Below are 7,102 nucleotides of genomic sequence, written 5' to 3' on the forward strand. Positions count from 1 at the left end.
AGAAAAATGTGATTACACATGAATGGATAGTCTGGTGGAAGATAAATAATCCAGTGACGGTAAAATCCAAATATATAACTTCAAGAAAGTTAAAAGAATTTCCAAAGAATTTAAAGCAAGCACCGAAGGATTACTGGAAGTCTGTGTTTTAGACTGAGGTTACATACACTCAAAAAGCCGAGGGGATCTTGAACGTAGTTGAAATCAATGAAAGCAAGCTAGAAATACCAGAACCAGTTATTACGGTTGTAATGACGAAACACACGCCGAATGCATTCAAGAATTACAAAACCTTGGCATGGACAACTTACTCAATTTCTGGCTAAAGCAACTGACATAGCCATCATAGTCCTTGCTCTCTCAGACTAGTAATGAAATGCCCAAAACCCTCATACTTAAAACAAATCAGAAACAAGGCCTTAGTAAATACAGAATCATCTGCTGTCAGACTATAAGCTCTTCACTGGATTTATTGTAGATGGCATTTATGACCACTTCTCTTTCAAAAACAAACAAACAAACAAACAAACAAAACGAGCAAGATGTAGAAGGCATTGTTTATGTACAAAGGACTAGATATTGATTGAAAAAAACAAACATTTATAAACCTATTTTAAAAAAACAGAGGGCCTATAAATGGTTGTATATATAAAGATGTGACAAACAAGCATACCATTAAGCCACACTAATCGAATAATAACAATTCCCAACGTCAAGCTCCGAAGAAGCGTCTTTCAAGCAGATAGTTTATCCCTTTAATCTTTGAATAAAATCCGGCGTGTCTATATTCTGAACCAAACTCTAACAAAAGCTCTTCATTTATAAACTCAAACTGTTTGCCAATTCAGACACTGACTGAAGACAACTCTTTCAGATCATACATACCTTCTCCAATAATATTGGAATGGGTTGGGATGAAGATCCAAACGTAAAACATACGACTTGGTGCAAATACTTACATCTAACACCTAGAAGAGCAGGAACAATAGATCAGAACGATTTCATTCAGCATACCAAGATAAGAGAAAAATTGGCAAAGAATATGTATTTGTCTATCAGAAGCTGATCGTCAACATTGTGCCCCATTTCGTTAGTACCGGACAATATCTGATTATTTCCCAGAATCCAAACCTCATAATGGTACATGAACATTAAGTATCAAGAGTCAATAAAATAACCCCATCACGGATATTTTGGACAATACCATATTTCAAATGAGACACAAGAAAAACGATACGCGACGCAATTGTAATATATATGGAACATAACTATTTTATTTTACTGTAGATACAATATATATTACAAAAGCTTTTTCAATTTAAAACTGGACAATAAGCTTTTCAAAGCTAACTAATCTACCCTAACTAGTTTTGAGGGAGGGGTGCTCCCCCTCCTCGTTAACGGAGAGACAAAAATTATGGTGCTCACATCATGACGGCCTGAACAGAGAGAGAGAGAGAGAGAGAGAGAGAGAGAGAGAGAGAGCGAAAGAAAGAGAGAAAGAGAGAGAGCTCTACGAAAGGGAATTATGGGAAGGCATTTCTTTGTATCTCTACGCACATGGTCAAATAACCACTCGGCAATGCTGCAGAGTGCGTTAGAAACAGTGACACGGAGAAATAGTGCCACACAAGGGAGATACAGAAAATTGCCCTTAAAGCACAAGAGAGATACAAAAAAAAAACTGACCTTAAAGTAACGGTTAAAATTTTAAAAAAGATCTTTCGGTAGGGATGTCTAAGATAGCGGGTGAATGTCTCGCATCTAATAGGATACCCCATCCCCAGCTAAAACAATGATAAGAAAACTGAAAAGCTATATTCTTGTATATGTATAATGTTAAACATTTAATATATGTAAAATTTGTATGATATAAAGACTTACTTTTTATTGGTAAGAATTTTCACGAGTGTCGTTGCTGCAAAGGCATTGGTGAGTGAAGCGATTCCAAACAGGGTTTTTTCATCGGCGTTTTCCTTTGTTTCCAAATTTTTGTAGCCGAAACCTTTACTCATGACAACTTGGTCATCTTTAACGACCGATAAAGCCATACCTTGTATATTCTTACATTTGCGTAGTTTTTCCACAAAAGCTCCGATTTTATATTCAGGTGGATGTGGATTGTGCTGAGTATCTACAACTGACCACAAAGCAAGAAAAACGAACATAGGAAACGAAATCAGCTTTAAGAAATCTGCCATATTGGCGAAAATGTTTTCCAGGGAAGAAGACACACGGTATTATGCGTATCAACTTAAATGGAGCAAATATGTCGTGTCGGTCACGTGGGAAACGACCGATACATTGGTTTCTCAGTTAAAATAAAAACGCAAGTAAAATAGAACGACACAATGACATGTTACAAAAGGTTCGCTTGTAGTCAGCTGCTGTTGGAGGAAATGTCAATAGTTTTATTTATTTTCTATCTATCCACTGTTATAATTTAATTTTCAATATTTCATTTTCTTCAAGCGCTGTACTAAAAGGTCACTAAATCTTTCCCTTAGTGTTCTTTATTATTATTATTATTATTATTATTATTATTATTATTATTATTATTATTATTATTATTATTATTATTATTAGTAGTGGTGGTGGTAGTGGTGGTGATAGTAGTGGTAGTATCATCTATTATAATATGGCATTAAGAATTAGTAACAAAATAGAGTACAGTATATACTACACATGTATATAATCAAATAACATTATAAATAACACCGTAAGACGGGACAAATACCGTAATCAGGGGACGAAAAACATCGTAATCTGAAAAAAACGTATCCTAGGGCAACCTTATCCCGGGGTTTTACAGCATAATGATAAATACGAAATCTGCATAAATTAAAATTAAGCAAATTTTACGACCGAGCAACGCCGGACGTACTGCTAGTTCATTTATACTATGAAAACTATACTCTTATGTAAACGCGCGCTACATCTCGAAAGAGTACACGTCATTATCCCTCGACGTTCAATGTTTTGGAGGGTGAAAACTGTATTTGGAGGATAAATATATAATGTGTATAAAAAATACTTATATAATAAAGAAAACTAGTTTTCCGATCTGCTTGCACACATTATAGCTCTTTAAACACAAGCGCAATATACCAATCCAAAATCATCACATATCACATGCAAATAATTGATGCGTGTTTTCGGAAATTATCAGTGTTTTCCATGTTATTTCATAATTTCCTACGATAATTCCGACATAGTTGACGCTTATTAAATTGTGTTGGTTCACATACAAAAATCTACTCCTACTACCTAATACTTGGATTTATTCTAAGGATAATTTTCCTGGCTAAAATCATTATTGTTTAACCTTTTAATTTCGCGTAATGCTCTTTTACACATTATACCTTCACTAAGTAAATATATTCGCTTCCTTGAAAGTTTTTCCTTTTATGATATTTTGATTGGTTGACTAAAATACTATTATAGAATAATCGAATATTATTTACAAACATTACTGCAACTTAATTAAAAATGATACCCCCACCTTTTTATGTAGTAAGAGCATTCATTACAACGCTCCAAATTTATATATAACACTTTTATTAACGAACAATTTTAAAAATAAATCAATATATTATACATATATATACTCACAGGGCGCACGGCATTTTTCGGTCAGAAAAATCACTTAAATATGATAGTTTAATTAATGCAGATTTCCCAATATATTTAATATTTGATTTAAAAAAAAAAAAGATTCATGCGCCATCACCGAGAATCGAAACGATTTGTTTTTGCCTTTGTCGTTAATGACTGAGCTATGAATCTATGTTTGCGGTAAGGCTAAAAATTAAAATATTAACCAATAGCTAGTACGTTATGCATGCATATACGTAATGCCGGCATTCGAACTTCACTCGGCATTAAAAAAATATATTTACGCTTTTGTACCGATTTTTCCCGGCTAAAAACCAAATATAAAGTTTCGCATGGATTCAAATACCTTACATACGAAGTTTTATGTTTGCAGACCAAAAACTCTAGGATATGTTAAACAAAAATATATGCGTATACATAAATGTATATAGAAAGAGTTTTGTGTTTACGATAAACTTTGTACGCAAATATTACGCAAGTATAAATCATGTAGAATATCTGCGTGAATATAATTACACGTAATAGTTAACTAAAGATAGTCATGCTTTAAGAAAACCGATAAAACTAATAGGGAATTAATTAAAATGAATGTTTAAAGAATATGCAAATAAGCTAGATCTTTTCGTAGTGATTGCAATTCCACAACCCATATATAAGAAGGATGTATTTTCTTTTTAAATAAATAGAAAAGAGGGTAGTCTTTTTCTGTTGTTCTCGGCCTTCGGGCCGGGATCGGGGTGTAGTATCTGTTCTGCAGATGCTGCACATGGGTTGATTGGTTAATGTAGGGGAGACCCTTCATACTGAGACAATTACTATTATTTGGATACTGCCAGAGTTCCCCCTTTTTACCCGTGTTTTAGGGGAGCTGGTTTAACCCCACATTACAAACGACCTTGTGTCAAATTTGCAAATAAATACAATAAATAGAAAAGAGGAGGTTTAATATGAATATCAACACGCACAAACTCCCCCCAAATTTGTAAGAATATAAATAATATATATGTAAAAATATATCTGTAATGATATATATGTAATAATATATATGTAAAAGTATATATGTAATAATATATATGCAATAACATATACGTAAAAAATATATATGTAATAATATATATGTAAATATATATATGTAATAATATATATGCAATAATATATATGCAATAATATATATGTAAAATATATATGTAAAAATATATATATAATAATATATATATAAAAATATATATGTAATAATATATATGTAGTAATATATATGTAAAAATATATATGCAATAATATATATATGTAAAAATATATATGTAATAATATATATGTGATAATATATATGTAAAAAATATATATTTAATAATAAATATGTAAACATATATATGCAATAATATATATGTAATAATATATATGTAAAAATATATATGTAAAAATATATATGTAATAATATATATGCAATAATATATATGTAAAAATATATATGTAATAATATATACTCAAATCTTTACAAAATTTACTTTCTTATAACAAAGCTACGGGCGCCTACCCACTGAACTACACAGTCACCATCTTCGACAAATGAACTGTGCCAAACGACATCATGGCAAGTAAGAAAAAACTATTGTTTTTAAAAACTTTCTGATGAGGACTTTGTTATAAACCAAAAAATTTGAAACTTTAAATGGATGAATATTTGTTTATTTAAAACTAAAAAAAATGGCACATGGTCGTTCTTTATAACCTCATGTTTCGAATTTCATCTCCGTGTTTCTAAAAAGTGGATTACTTCCGATTTCTACACATTTGCACATGAACGGGCGCCTACCCACGTGACTGGGCAATACACAATCACCATTTTCAACAAATAAAACGTACCAAACGTCACCATGGCAAGTAAGAAAAAATGTATTGTTTTTTAAAAAAAATCCTGATGAGGGCTTTGTTATAAGCTGAAAATTTTTAACTTTAAATGGATGAATATTTGTTTATTTAAAAAAAATAAAAATGTTCACGTGGTCTTTCTAACCATGTTTTAAATCAATTATGTTTTTTTTTTCTGCCGTAATTTTCTATTTTTATTTGATTCACAATCAAGTGAACCAATTAGCATCCAAACTAGAAAACTGAAATTAACTTAATTCAATTTCAACAGAAGAAAAACTCAAATAATGGCGTTGAAAATTTATATTTGTTCGGGGTTATATCAATCTAAAAATAAATAAATAATAAATAAATAAAAAACGAAAAAGAAACGTATTTGAAAAAAAAAAAGGAAAGATAAACGATGCAACATCTGTTTAAATTGTATTCACAAACATTTTATTTCAGTGAAAATACGTGCTGGAAAAGTTAAGCAGTTGCGGAGATCATTTAAGTCAGTATATTTGCTTGTTAAAAACTTAATTCGGCATAAAAAGGTTTGATAACACTCGATAAAATGTAGAAAGGAATAAAAAAAGTATCGAATAACGTTTCAATGTTTTGTTAATCGTTTTTGTTTCACTATGTTGCGTGTGTGTGTTTCTTTTAAATTGGATTTGTCTGTTCTCTTTACGTCAATGTCATGAAAAACTAATGAAAAAATGTTTATTTTGTTTAGATCAATTTTTACACTACCTTTTTTTTTTATCTATCCGCATCCTCATTCATGTCCTTGTCATTAACATAAGAACTTTGCCGTTTTAAAAACAAATAAAATCACTTTATATTAGTATATTTTCCCGTTCAGAAGTTTTTTTCTTTTTGATTTCGTACTTTAATACACATACATTACTTTCTATGCTTGTCACTGCCCCCATCTAAATGCTCTCGATGTTAACATTTTGTGCTATGTTTTAGTCCGAATCAGCTCAGTGGTAGAGTTTCAGACGTAAGACTGGGATCCTGGTTTTTAATCTTGCTAGGTTTATCCACGCTGATGAGTCATAAACACAAAAACATGTATCGAGGGAATAATTAAATTTATAATATATTTCAAACGTAAAACATCTTATTTTCTATTCTGCCCAAAATAAATAAGAGAGGATTGCAAATTACTTTGTTATGATGACTGAACTTATGTATTGATGACCTGAAAGTTTAATCTCTCCGTTGCAGATATTGTCGGTGTGAAACTCTAAGAAAGCAACCCTTGTCATGGACGTACGTCCGGAACAAATCATTGAATTACTGTCAACCGTGCATTGAGAATGGTGAAGACTATATCTATATATCTAAAAAAGTGAAATTGTCTGTGTGTGTGTGTGTGTCTGTCTGTGTGTGTACATTTCCCTACCAAACTACTCTGTCAATTTTCAGTCTACGGACTCGAGATTTGACATAAAGGGTATTGAGATTTGGGAAAATCTTAATCGGTTTCCACCAAGAAATTTGGCTGTCAAGAGGTCAAAGTTCAACGATTTGACATTTGAAAACTCTACCAAACACCCCCACCAATTTTGGGTTTAAACACTTGAAATTTTAGACATGTATAAAACCTTTTAATTTGATTTAAGCCACA

Source organism: Euprymna scolopes, chromosome 4 (genome assembly GCF_053919585.1).
Source record: "Euprymna scolopes isolate OS-2025 chromosome 4, ASM5391958v1, whole genome shotgun sequence".
NCBI classification, from domain to species: Eukaryota; Metazoa; Mollusca; class Cephalopoda; order Sepiida; family Sepiolidae; genus Euprymna; species Euprymna scolopes.